We start from the raw sequence: 18260 nt of genomic DNA, 5'->3' as shown, positions 1-18260 counted from the left end.
TATACGTTACCTGTCACCAATCTCACATTCTGATTGGTCCAGATTACAAATAATACATGGTTTAAATGCTCTCAGACATAGCTAGGGATGGTGGACTTATCCCATCGTTGCCACCATGCCGAATGTCTTTAAAACTATTGGTTATTACCCCAACCACTACCACTACAGTATATTTATGTGAAGACACTGTTCACTTTATGCAACTTGGTTGTCAGCAGCGGTTTGATGATATGATCTGATTTTATGATACCAAACTCTAACACTAAGCTATAATTTAGGCAACATTATTTGGACTGTTCATTGCCATGGTTACTATGATTTTATAGTAAAAGTGAAACATGTTTTGAGCACTTTATATACATAGCTAATAGCAAAGCAAAGTACAGTGGCAACAACCAAAATAATATTATGTGTGTACCTACCGGCTACATTGCATGGAGTTTGCATACAAATATGCATAGAGATGCTAAAATAAAAAATAATGCTAAGGTAGACAATAAAGTAGTCAAAATAAAGTGTTACCCTCTCCTAATGTAACCCTGGGTAATTCCTGTGCATTCAATTCTACGAAGAGATGACGGAATTTGCCTTTTCACTATAATGGATGGAATTTTCATGTAGTCACGCCATGCACTTAACAGTCGTTCAATTCGTAGAACTACTTGAATATCTATCCACTAGACTAGTTCTGACATAAGTATAATTTACTTTTATATACTAAATCGGTCAGGCAGGTTGTGACCTTAAGTTGTTTACACACAAATACGAAATACAGGCAGACAGACAGACAGACAGACAGACAGACAGACAGACCTACATACATACATACATACATACATACATACATGTACACGGGCGGACATGTCACCATAGCAATAGCACTAACTAATCTCTGTTCAATTGTGCTAAAATGATGCCCTTCTCCAAATTTTAAACTATTTGACCCCAAACCCATACTCAAGGCTCAGCCTTTTCTAATAATGTGGTATTCTGACAACGTGATCAACATAAGTAAAGAATACCACATTTATTTTCTTTTGCCATACCACTTGTTTCTCACTGTGAGTAGTACAGCCCTGTGTGAGTGGGTAGATGAAATTTTACAGGTAGTTTGGCAATATTTACACAAATATAAATGTCTTGAACAAAATGAAAGAATATTCACTTAAGGCTCATGTCTTGGCTGTTTAGTATTCCAAATCTAGCCAAATAGTGTATACTTATTTGTTATTATTTAATGTCAAAAAGCAATAGTTGCAGATATGTTATACTTATTTCTTATTAGGCCTAATAAAAAAATGTTGTTTGGTTCTTGTTACCCGACCCCACGTAGTTTTTCAAGCCGACCCTAAACTTGTTTTCGGTTTCGAGAATAAAAGAAAATAAAATCGCGAAAACTGTAGAGTCTCGCAAGAAATAGTGGATTCCGAAACTGACATCAACTTAAAAAGACTATATAAAACTGTTCTTCCAATCTGTAATGGCTGTACATCTGATGAGAAGTAATCAATAACACAGAGACCATATGAAAAACAACGGAGAACATGACTACCTGAAATAGACACTCACATATGATAAAAATTCCATAACTTTAAAAAAAATGAAATAAAGAATCTACCTTTTCCCAACTATTCTAAAATTGACTGTAATCGGAACCACACACTTATTTGTTTCGCTTTATTGTCAAACAGCAATTATTTACAATAGTTTAATCATTCACATTAGAGGCTATAGTACTAATATTCCACTACAATGCCTGCAATTATCACATGGATTACACCATTAAGATTTATTCGCGAAGTGTGGAAAAGAGGTGGATGTGTTTGTGTGTTCCTTAATATCCATCGGAATTATCTGTAGTATGCAATTTACTCATATGATACATTTAAAGAGAAAATGCACAAACAGGAAGATAAAAGTCAAGTTCAAGTTCAACATGTGTTCATTAATCATGTCTCAAAAATGAATACTTAATCCCATTAAACCGTACAAGGCTACTGTGTTACTTTTTGTCAGTACCTGGAATTGAGAGTGACACTGATTTTGATATAACAAGAAGGTTTTCCCTTTGATAGATTTCTGACGTCAGTTCAAGAGTTCAGCCAAACTGACTGTAACTCGATTGTCGAAGTTTGTGTGAACTTTCCATTACAGGTACAGTTTGTGACAAAACACAACAGCAGCATAGGGCTGAGCAAGAAAAAATAGCCTTTACCCGTGTGCATCTTAGCTCCCTCTTAATATCCAAAACTAACAAAACAAAACGCCAGATCGCTATAGTGCAATACACTGGCCTTACACAAGAGGCCAGATTGGGATGAGATACGCACAATTTATCTATTTGAATTTGAATTTGAATTTGATTAATCTACTCTGGTTATTCATGGGTGTACATTCACTCGACTTTTTTTTTTTTTTTTTTTTTTAAGGAACAAAGATATAATGTGCATTAAATGTTTTATAGGTTCGAGTGTATGGCACAATAATATATCAGGGAAATTAATTATGGCATGTAATATTTCATTTATCAAAGAAAAACTGAGAATCTTTCATGGTAATAATTGGGAAATTAATGTGAAAGAAAAGCTAAAAACATATGTTACTTTCAAAAAACATTATGGTCTGGAAAATTATTTAACGTATAATCTGTCAAGTGGTAAGCGATCACTTTTAGCTCAGTTCAGACTAGGTATTCTTCCTTTAAAAATTGAAACTGGAAGATTTTCTAATTTAGACGGGGAGGAAAGACTTTGTGATTTCTGCAAAGTCGCAGTTGAAGATGAGATACATTTCCTTTTTCACTGTGGACTTTATCATGAATTTCGAGATTTCTGTTTTCAAAAGCTAGGGAAATATCTCCTCACTTTGACACAAGAGACGTTGTTGAAAACCTAGAATTTTTAATGACAACCATGCCATTTGACCTAGCAAATTTTGTTAGCGATGCTTTTTTCAAAAAAAGGAATTTATGTACAATGTTTAAATATGTACGCTTTCTTATTCATGAGTTAAAGATTTGTATTACTTTAGTGTCTTGTAAGCCCTAGGGGCTGGGTGTGGCTATGGGTAAGTCCACACATGACACTTTAATAAATAAACATAACATAACATAACATATGGCGGGAGAAGGAGGCAGTGAGGCTGCCAATGATGGTACAATGACGTACACATGCACGTTAGTCCTTTGGGCGTTGAATTCTATGAAAGCGTGACAGACTTCCACTCCAACACTTTTTGTAGCCCTTAAATCCTTAGAGCTACTCATATGTGGGGGTTCTATGCTAGGCTAGCATGTATCATGTTCACGTTCGAGGAAATTTTGCAAGAAAACTATCCTTTTCAGCCACAAATAAAAGAGTATGAATTGCCAAGGGTCTGTCTAAATATACATAATCGTTAGCGTGTGCGTTTTGTGTGTGTTGTTGTCTTTTCCGTCTGGATAACATTTGTGTACACTAACACACGACTATTCTGTACCTTCATCTACCAGTACTAACGTATAAATTAAGTTTACAAACTGCTTCGCGATTTGCAAATTCAAGGTACGTGACATGTAGCATAATGGAAATTCATCATGTAGGCTCCGGCCAGGTGGTTGTGGCGAGCTAAATAAAAGGTACATTTAACTGGTTAGAATTCAGTGAGCGCACAATTAGTAAAAAAAGAATATATTTTCATTGATATATTTTCATGTTAATGTAGTGAATATGTAATTATAGGCCTAGAAATCAACAGCAGCTTAATCATACCAGACTCACTTTTCATGTCTCCACCTTCAGAACTATGCTACTGGGATGAGCATGTTTGGCTTTTTATATTCTACGAAAGAGTGACTGAATTTATCTTTTCGATAATTGACAGAATTTCTAGGTAATCAATCAATGCATTTTACAGTCGGTAAATTCGTAGAACTACGCATATAACTAGCCACTAGCTAGCACACGTTTGATTTATACGTCACCTGTCACCAATCTCACATTCTGATTGGTCCAGATTGCAAAAGAACTTGGTTTAAATGCTCTCAGACATAGCTAGGGATGTTGGACTTATCCCATCGTTGCCACCATGCCGAATGTCTAAAACTATTGGTTATTACACCAACTACCACCACCACCACCACCACCACAGTATATTTATGTGAAGACACTGTTCACTTTATGCAACTTGGTTGTCATCAGCGGTTTGATGATATGATCTGATTTTATGATACCTAACTCTAACACTAAGCTATAATTTAGGCAACATTATTTGGACTGTTTATTGCCATGGTTACAGTGATTTTATAGTAAAAGTGAAACATGTTTTGAGCACTTTATATACATAGCTAATAGCAAAGCAAAGTACAGTGTCAACAACCAAAATAATATTATGTGTGTACCTACCGGATACATTGCATGGAGTTTGCATACAAATATACATAGAGATGCTAAAATAAAAAATAATGCTAAGGTAGACAATAAAGTAGTCAAAATAAAGTGTTACCCTCTCCTAATTCCATTTCCTGCCCTCCTCTTGTAATTACTGGTGGCTCCTTTGTACAAGAAAAATAACTTCTCGCACCAAGATATCAAACGGTATTTGCCAAATAATCTATGGATCAAAATTACCCCTTTTTCAAACATAGAGAAATAATATGCAGTGTTGCAGGTCTGGTTATATATAAGACAATAAGGCAAGGTTTTTTATTATGATGTGTGTGGCTGACTTCGTCGTTGATTTCAGTCTGAAACTACTTTTTTGTTTTGGTCATACTACTTTGCACCTTAATGAAGTAATACTACTCACATACAGGCTAATGTTAAGTACCAATACAGCCAATTTGTTAATTAGATGGTGAAAAAGCACGATTGGTTACTGTTTTCAAAAACAAGCTTTAATTACTTATTAGACCAAGGGTCTGCCTAAATATACACAATTGTAAGCGTGTGATTTTTATGTGTGTGACGTTGTCTTTTCCGACTGGATTAGATTAATGATTTTGGCTAATACACGACTATTTTGTACCTCCATTTAGCAGTACTTAATGTACTTATTAAAGGTTACAACCAAATTCGTGAATTGGATGGCGAACAACAAACGCAAGATTTCACGTGACTTGTAGCTTACTAGAAATGAACATGTAGGCCGGGTGGTTATGGCGAATATTCCAACAATGTGGGTAGGCCCAAAACTCTGTCTTGCTCTTGTGGGAGGCATTTAGTTCAAATCTTGTTATTTTCGTCATTTAAAACTGAAAACGCTGTTTTTTATGCTTTATAGTTGTAAAAGCCTGTGAGACTTTTCAGTAGCTTTTTTTGTTTGGGGGGGGGGGTTAAATCTAGGGACTATTCCTACTTTGATTTGTGAATGAATATAACTCTTCTATGGTGTTCGTACGACATTCATATTCATCAGCTTAGCTAAACTCACTACTGACTCACCGAGTGTGTTTATAGCGAGAAAAAGAGATTCTATGATAAAAATATTATGCTGACACGATTTGTCAATATATATTACTTAAATGCGGTCTGTAATATAATTTTGCAATTTTCATTCATATTTTAACTTCTCTTGGAATTAGTTGAAGGTCAAACCTTATTTTGAATAGACTCTAAAGCCTATGAGTCTTCTAATATACTAAAGTGACTTGTTATTTAATATGTAAATATCAATAATTAGCTTCTAAGAATAGATTACGTCTTCAATTTAATAACATCACTACCTGTATATACCATTTGCTAGGTGCTATCAAACATGTTGGAATATTCAAATCAGGTACTGCATCTTTTGTTTTCTATTACAACACCTTTAGATCCGTACTTTGGATACTTTGTTTACATCTAACTGATAACAGTACATTGTTTTGAAAACCTTGGATAACAATTATTGTTTTACAGTACTTTCACTTGTAAAGTGTAAGTTTGTGAAAGAGATAACCATAACTTGAAGATTAGGATGTAAGATTTGTCACATTTGTTAAGAAAATAGAACCCCAAAATAGATAGAAGTAAATGAACCTAGTCAATATCTAATTATGTCAAACTGTCTGGCGAGGCGATTTATGGCTGTGATTTAATGGTTATACTTTACATAAAAAAATGTTTAAACATTCTCTTGCCAAGATTTCAGACTGCACGGCAAAGGACTCTCACCTGTATTTTGTCATAATTAAATATCATTGCGTATGAGAGCCGCAATATTCTTTGCAAACGTGCTGGGTATACAACAGCCCCTGAGGTTTGGTTCACATCATAAACAAAATATTTCGCGATCCCCTTTCATCAGACGACCAGAATTTCCTTCCACTCTCCCATTTTGATTGTTCCCCTGCAGCACATTCTGCTCGTTCCCTTAAAACCCCGTGAGAGACTGATATATTAGGGAGAGGATGGCGGTTGGCAGTGCCTGTGCCCAAATAGCCATATTTCGTATGCATAGCTATGAATAATGATAAACTACATTGCGCATGAGCACACTTTTAACCCTGGGTAATTCCTGTGCATTCAATTCTACCAAGAGATGATGGAATTCTCCTTTTCACTATAATGGATGGAATTTTCATGTAGTCACGCCATGCACTTAACAATCGTTCAATACGTAGAACTACTTGAATATCTATCCACTAGACTAGTCTGACATAAGTATAATTTATGTTTATATACTAAATCGGTCAGGCAGGTTGTGACCTTAAGTTGTTTACACACAAATACGCACAGGCAGGCAGACAGACAGACAGACAGACAGACACAGATACACCCATATACATACATACATACATACATACATACATACATACATACATACATACATACATACATACACGTATGCACGCATAAATACATACATACATACATACATACATACATACATACATACATACACACACACGCATACATACATACATACATACATACATACATACATACATACATACATACGTACATACATACATACATACATACATACATACATACGCATACATACATACATACATACATACATACATACATACATACATACATACATACATACATACATACATACATACATACATGTACAGGGGCGGACATGTCACCATGGCTATAGCACTAACTAACCTCATTTCAGTTGTGCTAACAATGATGCCCTTCTCCTCACTTTAAACTATTTGACTCAATACTCAGCCTTTTCTAATAATGTGGTATTCCAACAACGTAATCAACATAAGTAAAGAATACCACATTTATTTTCTCTTGCCTTAACAATTGTTTCTCACTGTGAGTAGTACAACCCTGAGTGAGTGGATAGATGAAATCTTACAGGTAGTTTGGCAATATTTACACAAATATAAATGGCTTGAACAAAATGATTAAATTATCATCTGTCTTGCGATGAATCACTATCTGCACATGTTAATGTACAGGTCAAAAATACTGTATTTAAAAAAGAATATTTACTTAAGGCTCATGTATTGTCTGTTTAGTATTCCAAGGCTATCCAAATAGTGTATACTTATTTGCTATTATTTAATGTCAAAAAGCAATAATTTAGATATATTATACTTATTTGTTATTAGGCCTAGTCAAAAAATGTTGTTTGGTTCCTGTTACCCGATCCCATGTTGTTTTTCAAGCCGACCGTAAAACTCTTTTCGAATTTGAGAATAAAATAATATAAAATCGCGAAAACTGTACAGTCTCGCAAGAAATAGTGGATGCGGAAACTGACATCAACTTAAAAAGACAATATAAAACTGTTCTTCCAATCTGTAATGGCTGTACATCTGATGAGAAGTATTCAATAACACAGAGACCATATGAAAAACAACGGAAAACATAACTACCTTAAATAGACACCCACATATGAAAAAAAAAACATAGGTATAAAAAAAGTAAGTAAAGAATCTACCTTTTCCCACCTATTGTAAAATTGACTGTAATCGGAACCACTCACTTATTTGTTACGCCTTATTGTAAAACAACAATTATTTACAAGAGTTACATCATTCACATTAGGAGCTATAGTACTAATAGTCCACTATAATGCCTGCAAGTCTCACATAGATTACACCATTAAGATTTATTCGCAAAGTGTGGAAAAGAGGTGGATGTGTTTGTGTGTTCCTTAATATCCATCGGAATTATCTGTAGTACGCAATTTACTCATATGATTCATTTAAAGAGAAAATGCACAAACCGGAAAATCAAAGTCAAATTCAAGTTCAACATGTGATCATTGACTGTGTCTCAAAAATTAATGCTTTATCCCACTTAGCCGTATAAGGCCACTGTGTTACTTTTTGTCAGTACCTGGGAATGAGAGTGACACTGATACTGTCCCTTTGATAAATTTCTGACGTCACTTCAAGAGTTCAGCCAAACTGCCTGTAACTCGATTGTCGAAGTTTCTGTGAACTTTCCATTACAGGTACAGGTTGTGACAAAACACAACGGCAGCATAGCGCTGAACAAGAAAAAATAGCCTTTACCCGTGTGCATCTTATCTCCCTCTTAATATTCCAAAACTAACAAAACCATAATAAAACGCTAGATCACTATAGTGCAATACACTGGCCTTACACAAACGGCCAGATTGGGATGAGATACGTGCAATTTATGTATACGTTACGAGTAATTAGAAGAATGTTGATATTGTTTCAAATATTAAATATGAATGCGCATCATGTGTTCCTAATCGATAAAAAATATAAGGAAGATGCCTTACTTAACTCTGGAGTGTGTTTTTTTCATTTCTCGTCGGCAATAAAAAGGTGTGCACAATTCATAGAGACGCGTTCACACATTGCTGTTTGTTTATTTGTTTGCACACTACTACTAACTCCAAAGTCATATCAGTGTAATAATGTAAGGGACCAGTCACTTTCTTCGGGCTGGCGTGGGGGGGGGGGGGGGCGGTGAAGTTGGAGGGGGTCACCATATTTTTGAAATTTACAGAAGGGGGTTATGCTGTTTTCAAAATTGTGGATGGGGGGGGGGTCATTGTGTTTTGGATTGTGATGGAAGAAAAAATCCTTTTTCTACAATTGCCTATAGCCTTGTCTGAAATGTGGTTTCTTACATGAATTCTTTAATATTACTTATTAGTTCAAGCATTATAACTACAAATATACATATACATGTATTACCTAGCGACCACACTAGTTACAGAACATGTCATGTAAATGCTTGGCTGTTTCACAATCAGTGCTTCACTTATATTGCATTTTGGGGTAAAAGTTAACTTGAAGATTTCGTAATGGTAATCTTCATCGATAGTTTATAAAAGAAGTTAATCTAAAATGTACTCGTCACTATGAACTTGTCAGAAGGATTAATACACTTTCTTTTTTGGACACTACATGTTATTGACACTACAAAACACCACATCTCATCAGATTGCAGTTTCTATTATACACTAGGTATGACCACCTAAAGTTCTCTAACATACCGGTGACTTTACTATATATGCAATATTAATGCCACTATACCAATGTTACGGGGCAATTTTTACGTGACATTGGAAACTCATTTAAAACTTACATTTACGTTAGCTATTCGAAGTTTGGAAATATTACCTCAAAGGCTATGAATAACCTAAACATTGCCTTAATAGAAGCAAAAAACTGCAGATCTGCCAGGGGAAAACCCCCAAGGACTCCCCACCCCCAGAGGTCACCCCATGCATTCAACCAACAATCAAAAGCACCAACAACCTTTTCACTATCATAATGGTATTAAACTTTTCTTAAATATTTTCACCTAATTCAAATTTGAGATGATAGTCTTTTTTAAAGATGTGAAATGTTTGCCAAGGTAGTCTAAAATTGCCTTAAACTCCAAATCTACCCTACCAATGATAAAAGTTACCAGTTGATGTGCTGACATTTTCTACATGTATATAATGATGTCTTTTAACTGTTTAAGTACATATTTCAAACCTGTGTACGTTATAAAGAATAGTTTCTGATACTTGATGGTGCTGTCTTGCAAAGCATGGATTGACTTATTGCTTGAAAGGGTCTGAATAGCCTAAAAATTGGTTTTAAGAGTAAAAATCCTCCAGGGCTTCTAGAGGGAGACCCTCTTGGAACCCCCACATGAGGTGGACATATCCCAGTGTCAAGCTCTTCACCTCTTACTGTCAAGATGCTATCAAAGTATATTTCAAAAGTATTTCAACCCTGTGTAGTTGCTTTTTACATGTTGGTGCTGTCTTGTAAAGCTTGGATATTATTGTCCGAAAGGGTCTGAATAGTCTCAAAATTGACTTTTCAGAGTAAAAATCCTCCAGGACTTCTAAGGGGAGACCCCTAGAACCCCCCCCCCCCCATGAGGTGTACACATCCCAGTCTCAAGCTCTTCCCCCACCTCTTACTGTCAAGATGCTATCAAACTTAATATTTCAAAAAATATTTTTTCTTTTTACATGTTGGTGCTGTCTTGGAAAGCTTGGAGATTATTGTCTGAAAGGGCCTGAATAGTCTCAAAATTGAATTTTCAGAGTAAATAATCTCCAGGGCTTCTAGGTGGAGAACCCTAGGACCCCCCCCCCCATAAGAGATATACATATTCCTTGCTCAAAGTTTCCCCCATACCTTTCACTGTCAATATGCTATTAAACTCCTTTTGGAATATATTTACCCAGTGTAGTCAATAATTATAATTATGATAGTGCTAACCCGGTATCTTATAAAGTAGATGCAAGACAGTCAAGCAGTCACGATCAAAAAATAGCTGTCATGTGAATATTATATATATGAGGGGTCATCATGTTTTAGAATTAAGTTTTACAGATAGGGGACTTTTTGATCAGTGACTTTTTGTAGGCCAAATTTAAGAATCCACCCCCCCCCCCCCCCAGGCTGAAGAGACTGACCGGTCCATAATAATGATATTGGTTACTTGGAAAGTGGTGGGATGTATTTAGGATTGGTCTCGTTTGTTACTTGGAGTGCGCATTCCTAAAATCGAATCAAATTATCGAAAATCATGTCCTACTTATGTTTTAAACTTGAAGAAATCGTATCATCAAATAAATGTATACATAGAGACGGAATGAGGGAGAGCGAGATAGAGAGAGAGATAGATACATACATACATACATACATACATACATACATACATACATACATACATACATACGACAGACAAACAGACAGACAGACAGACAGACAGACAGACAGACAGACTGACTGACTGACTGACTGACTGACTGACTGACTGACTGACAGACAGACAGACAGACAGACAGACTGACTGACTGACTGACTGACTGATACACAGACAGAAAGTCAAAACCATTACTCTGCATATCCTTATAAGGTATATGGACATTGAGTTGTTCCCTATCTGGACGAATTGAATTTGAATTTGAATAATCTACTCTGGTTATTCATGGAGGTACATTCACTAGACAGGTTGTTTTGTTGCTTTTTTGAAAGAAACAAAGAGATAATGTGCATCGAATGTTTTATGGGTTCAAGTGTATGGCCCAATAATGTGTCAGGGAAATTAATTATTGCGGGAAAAGGAGGCATGTTTAATTAGTGAATATGTAATTATAGGCCTAGAACTCAACAGCAGCTTAATCATACCAGACTCACTTTTCATGTCTCCACCTTCAGAACTATCGTTCTGAGATGGGCATGTGTGTTTTTTTATATTCTACGAAAGAGTGACTGAATTTATCTTTTTGATAATGGACAGAATTTCTTGGTAATCACTCAATGCATTTTACAGTCGTTAAAATCGTAGAACTACGCATATATCTAGCCATTAGCTAGCATACGTTTGATTTATACGTTACCTGTCACCAATCTCACATTCTGATTGGTCCAGATTACAAAAAAAACATGGTTTAAATGCTCTCAGACATAGCTAGGGATGTTGGACTTATCCCATCGTTGCCACCATGCCGAATGTCTTTAAAACTATTGGTTATTACACCAACTACTACCACCACCACCACCACCACCACCACCACCACCACAGTATATGTATGTGAAGACACTGTTAACTTTATGCAACTTGGTTGTCAGCAGCGATTTGATAATGCTAAGGTAGACAATAAAGTAGTCAAAATAAAGTGTTACCCTCTCCTAATTCCATTTCCTGCACCCCCTTGAAATTACTGGTGGCTCCTTTGTACTAAGAAAATTACTTCTCGCACCAAGATATCAAACGGTATTTGGCAACTGTGGATTGTAGAACAAAATTACCCGTTTTTCAAACATAGAGAAATAATATGCAGTGTTGCAGGTCTGGTTATAAATAAGACAATAAGGCAAGGTTTTTTATTACGGGGTGTGTGTGGCTTGCTTTGTCGTTGATTTCCGTCTGAAAATACTTTTTTCTTTTGGTCATACTACTTTGCACCTTAATCAAGCAATACTACTCACATACAGGCTAATGTTAAGTACCAGTACAGCCAATGTTGTTAATAAGATGGTGGAAAAGCACAATGGGTTTTTGTTTTCAAAAACAAGCTTTAATTATTTATTAGACCAAGGGTCTGCCTAAATATACAAAATCGTAAGCGTGTGCTTCTTATGTGTGTGACGTTGTCTTTTCAGGCTGGATTAGATTAATGATTTAGGCTAATACATGACTATTTTGTACCTCCATCTAGCTATACTTAATGTACTTATTAAAGGTTACAACCAAATTCGTGAATTGGATGGCGAACAACAAACGCAAGATTTTAAGTGACTTGTAGCATACTGGAAATGAACGTGTAGGCCGGATGGTTATGGCGAATATTCCAACAATGTGGGTAGGCCCAAAACTCTGTTGTCTTGCTATTATGGGAGGCATTTAGTTCAAATCTTGTTATTTTCGTCATTTGAAACTGAAAACCCTGTTTTTTAAGCTTTAGAGTTGTAAAAGCCTGTGTGACTTTTCGGTAGCTTTTTTTGTTGGGGGGGGGGTTAAATCTATGGACTATTCCTACTTTTATTTGTATTCGTAATGTTTGTTATCAGATATTTAGAGTGACTGCATAAATGTCAATATGGTCGTCTCCTCACCACTCTTTATCCATATCTTAAAGGCAAAGTATTGTCTGGTTTTAATATCAGAAGAAACTACCCCGATTTGCAAATCGAACATGACTTCAATTTTAAGAGTACCTACTCCATATATTCGATACGACTCAAGGACAAAACCCTGCCAACAATATTGGATTCACAGCTCACAACAGTACAGTACCATACAAGTCAGCATGTTCATTTGTCAACAGAAATGTCTCGGACAAAGTATCATCTGCCATGCGATTAGGCATTATCAGGACACACGAGGCCACAGTACTCATGAACTGCACAGCACTGCATTGGTGATATATGCCATAGCAGGTGGAAACACAAATTACCACTTAACCCTAACCTGTCGTAACAACATATCAACATATATCATTGGCATGCCTCGATCGTTCGATGGTACCACTATGACCGACCGGTTACCTCTGTCCACAGTCAGACAAAGTCTTATCATCCTTATGAATATTAATGAGCACTGAATGAAAATTTCGCTTTGGGTGTCTGCCAAGGCAATTCCTGTTTTAGCCCTTAACTAAAACGTTTATGTCGACTAAACATATCCATTTTACAATCTGTGATGTATACCTGTACAAATGGGGTATTTTTTCCATTTCATTGAAATTTAGGAGTGTTTTTTTGAGTCGTGGAAATTACAGTAACAGCGTGCATGACACAGATCAACAATCCAGTGTTGCACAGTAAATCGCACAGTGATATTTTTATAGTAATTAAATCCATTAAATTTTAGAATGGCTTCAAGCGACTTGAACTCATTACTCTCAAATCGAACTTGACTTCAGTCTTTACAGTTCTTTGCTCCCAGGGACTCAAGGACTTCACACTGCCAAAGATATGAGATTCACACCTCACAACAGTACAGTACAGTAACATACAAGTCAGCATGTTCATTTTGTCATACCATGTATTCGTCAATTTGATACCATGTATTCGTCTTTCCATCCGGGGTAAAGCTTCAGCAGAGAATGTGTAAATATGGTATGCGACGAAGTTCCACCTTTGGCACTACTTTACCCACTGTGATCTCCTGGGGGGGGGGAGCTGTCACAGGTAGGGTAAAGGTTGGGTTAAGGTGGGTAAATTGGACTTTTCGTATAGTGACCAATCAGGAATAAAATAATAATATACAAATACGTTCATTTCCAACGCCCATATATGAGATACTCGATATTCTCCCTCTTAAAACTGTCCAAATCTAGACCCATGCTCACGTATTTTGTTTGAAGTTATTTTCCAAATAGAAAGCTGGAAATTCCAGTTTGTACTGTGGTCTTATCACATTTTGACAGAAGCATGACTAATTGCAATACGTGTAATTTGCTATACTGTAGTAGGAGTAGCATGTAGAAGTAACATATCTATCTGTTTAGAAACTGATCATTCTAATATACTATCAGTCTTTAGGATTACACTAATTTACAGCAATACAATTGAAATATTTTTTGAGACATCATGCAATAGAGGGAAGCTTTCACTGAAGTTTGGCCGTTGATTGTCAGCATAAATGAACAGGACTTAATTGACCAGTCAATCTATCGAAAAAATGGTCCAACCTTGAACTAATTACAATATAAATCAGATGCCATTTCAAGTCCATTGGGTTCAAATGTTCCCCCTTTCCCATCCATTTGCTGTATCTGATAATAAATCCTATGTGACGAGTAACTGGTACAGCTGGAGGAAGACTTTTTGGATGTATAAATGTAGTGCCTGTGGGAACCTTTGGCAAAATCTTTGCTGGCAGGCGCAATTCAATCCATCGACATCTTTGCCCCCCCCCCCCCTACACTAATACCAGTGAAACATGTTCTGCAGCGTCTATATGCCATCCTTGTGAAGCAACATACACATCCATTTATATGGAGGGGGGCTTGTAATGATTTCAAGAAAGTGAATAAGTACTTTATCTTCCCAAGAGCTATGGGCAGATATACATGTATCATTTAAAAATGTGTTGAAAACAATGAATATAACTCTTCTATGGTGTACGTACGGGATTCATATTCATCAGCTTAACTAAACTCACTACTGACTCACCGAGTGTGTTTATAGCGAGAAAAAGAGATTCTATGATAAAAATATTATGCTGACACGATTTGTCAATATATATTACTTAAATGCGGTCTGTAATATAATTTTGCAATTTTCATTGATATTTTAACTTCTCTTGGAATTAGTTGAAGGTCAAACCTTATTTTGAATAGACTCTAAAGCCTATGAGTCTTCTAATATACTAAAGTGACTTGTTATTTAATATGTAAATATCAATAATTAGCTTCTAAGAATAGATTACGTCTTCAATTTAATAACATCACTACCTGTATATACCATTTGCTAGGTGCTATCAAACATGTTGGAATATTCAAATCAGGTACTGCATCTTTTGTTTTCTATTACAACACCTTTAGATCCGTACTTTGGATACTTTGTTTACATCTAACTGATAACAGTACATTGTTTTGAAAACCTTGGATAACAATTATTGTTTTACAGTACTTTCACTTGTAAAGTGTAAGTTTGTGAAAGAGATAACCATAACTTGAAGATTAGGATGTAAGATTTGTCACATTTGTTAAGAAAATAGAACCCCAAAATAGATAGAAGTAAATGAACCTAGTCAATATCTAATTATGTCAAACTGTCTGGCGAGGCGATTTATGGCTGTGATTTAATGGTTATACTTTACATAAAAAAATGTTTAAACATTCTCTTGCCAAGATTTCAGACTGCACGGCAAAGGACTCTCACCTGTATTTTGTCATAATTAAATATCATTGCGTATGAGAGCCGCAATATTCTTTGCAAACGTGCTGGGTATACAACAGCCCCTGAGGTTTGGTTCACATCATAAACAAAATATTTCGCGATCCCCTTTCATCAGACGACCAGAATTTCCTTCCACTCTCCCATTTTGATTGTTCCCCTGCAGCACATTCTGCTCGTTCCCTTAAAACCCCGTGAGAGACTGATATATTAGGGAGAGGATGGCGGTTGGCAGTGCCTGTGCCCAAATAGCCATATTTCGTATGCATAGCTATGAATAATGATAAACTACATTGCGCATGAGCACACTTTTAACCCTGGGTAATTCCTGTGCATTCAATTCTACCAAGAGATGATGGAATTCTCCTTTTCACTATAATGGATGGAATTTTCATGTAGTCACGCCATGCACTTAACAATCGTTCAATACGTAGAACTACTTGAATATCTATCCACTAGACTAGTCTGACATAAGTATAATTTATGTTTATATACTAAATCGGTCAGGCAGGTTGTGACCTTAAGTTGTTTACACACAAATACGCACAGGCAGGCAGACAGACAGACAGACAGACAGACACAGATACACCCATATACATACATACATACATACATACATACATACATACATACATACATACATACATACACGTATGCACGCATAAATACATACATACATACATACATACATACATACATACATACATACATACACACACACGCATACATACATACATACATACATACATACATACATACATACATACATACATACATACATACATACATACGCATACATACATACATACATACATACATACATACATACATACATACATACATACATACATGTACAGGGGCGGACATGTCACCATGGCTATAGCACTAACTAACCTCATTTCAGTTGTGCTAACAATGATGCCCTTCTCCTCACTTTAAACTATTTGACTCAATACTCAGCCTTTTCTAATAATGTGGTATTCCAACAACGTAATCAACATAAGTAAAGAATACCACATTTATTTTCTCTTGCCTTAACAATTGTTTCTCACTGTGAGTAGTACAACCCTGAGTGAGTGGATAGATGAAATCTTACAGGTAGTTTGGCAATATTTACACAAATATAAATGGCTTGAACAAAATGATTAAATTATCATCTGTCTTGCGATGAATCACTATCTGCACATGTTAATGTACAGGTCAAAAATACTGTATTTAAAAAAGAATATTTACTTAAGGCTCATGTATTGTCTGTTTAGTATTCCAAGGCTATCCAAATAGTGTATACTTATTTGCTATTATTTAATGTCAAAAAGCAATAATTTAGATATATTATACTTATTTGTTATTAGGCCTAGTCAAAAAATGTTGTTTGGTTCCTGTTACCCGATCCCATGTTGTTTTTCAAGCCGACCGTAAAACTCTTTTCGAATTTGAGAATAAAATAATATAAAATCGCGAAAACTGTACAGTCTCGCAAGAAATAGTGGATGCGGAAACTGACATCAACTTAAAAAGACAATATAAAACTGTTCTTCCAATCTGTAATGGCTGTACATCTGATGAGAAGTATTCAATAACACAGAGACCATATGAAAAACAACGGAAAACATAACTACCTTAAATAGACACCCACATATGAAAAAAAAAACATAGGTATAAAAAAAGTAAGTAAAGAATCTACCTTTTCCCACCTATTGTAAAATTGACTGTAATCGGAACCACTCACTTATTTTTTACGCCTTATTGTAAAACAACAATTATTTACAAGAGTTACATCATTCACATTAGGAGCTATAGTACTAATAGTCCACTATAATGCCTGCAAGTCTCACATAGATTACACCATTAAGATTTATTCGCAAAGTGTGGAAAAGAGGTGGATGTGTTTGTGTGTTCCTTAATATCCATCGGAATTATCTGTAGTACGCAATTTACTCATATGATTCATTTAAAGAGAAAATGCACAAACCGGAAAATCAAAGTCAAATTCAAGTTCAACATGTGATCATTGACTGTGTCTCAAAAATTAATGCTTTATCCCACTTAGCCGTATAAGGCCACTGTGTTACTTTTTGTCAGTACCTGGGAATGAGAGTGACACTGATACTGTCCCTTTGATAAATTTCTGACGTCACTTCAAGAGTTCAGCCAAACTGCCTGTAACTCGATTGTCGAAGTTTCTGTGAACTTTCCATTACAGGTACAGGTTGTGACAAAACACAACGGCAGCATAGCGCTGAACAAGAAAAAATAGCCTTTACCCGTGTGCATCTTATCTCCCTCTTAATATTCCAAAACTAACAAAACCATAATAAAACGCTAGATCACTATAGTGCAATACACTGGCCTTACACAAACGGCCAGATTGGGATGAGATACGTGCAATTTATGTATACGTTACGAGTAATTAGAAGAATGTTGATATTGTTTCAAATATTAAATATGAATGCGCATCATGTGTTCCTAATCGATAAAAAATATAAGG

The sequence above is a fragment of the Glandiceps talaboti genome, chromosome 17 (assembly GCF_964340395.1).
Source record: "Glandiceps talaboti chromosome 17, keGlaTala1.1, whole genome shotgun sequence".
NCBI lineage: Eukaryota > Metazoa > Hemichordata > Enteropneusta > Spengelidae > Glandiceps > Glandiceps talaboti.
The sequence above is the reverse complement of the archived record's forward strand: the minus strand, read 5'-3'. Positions refer to the sequence as shown.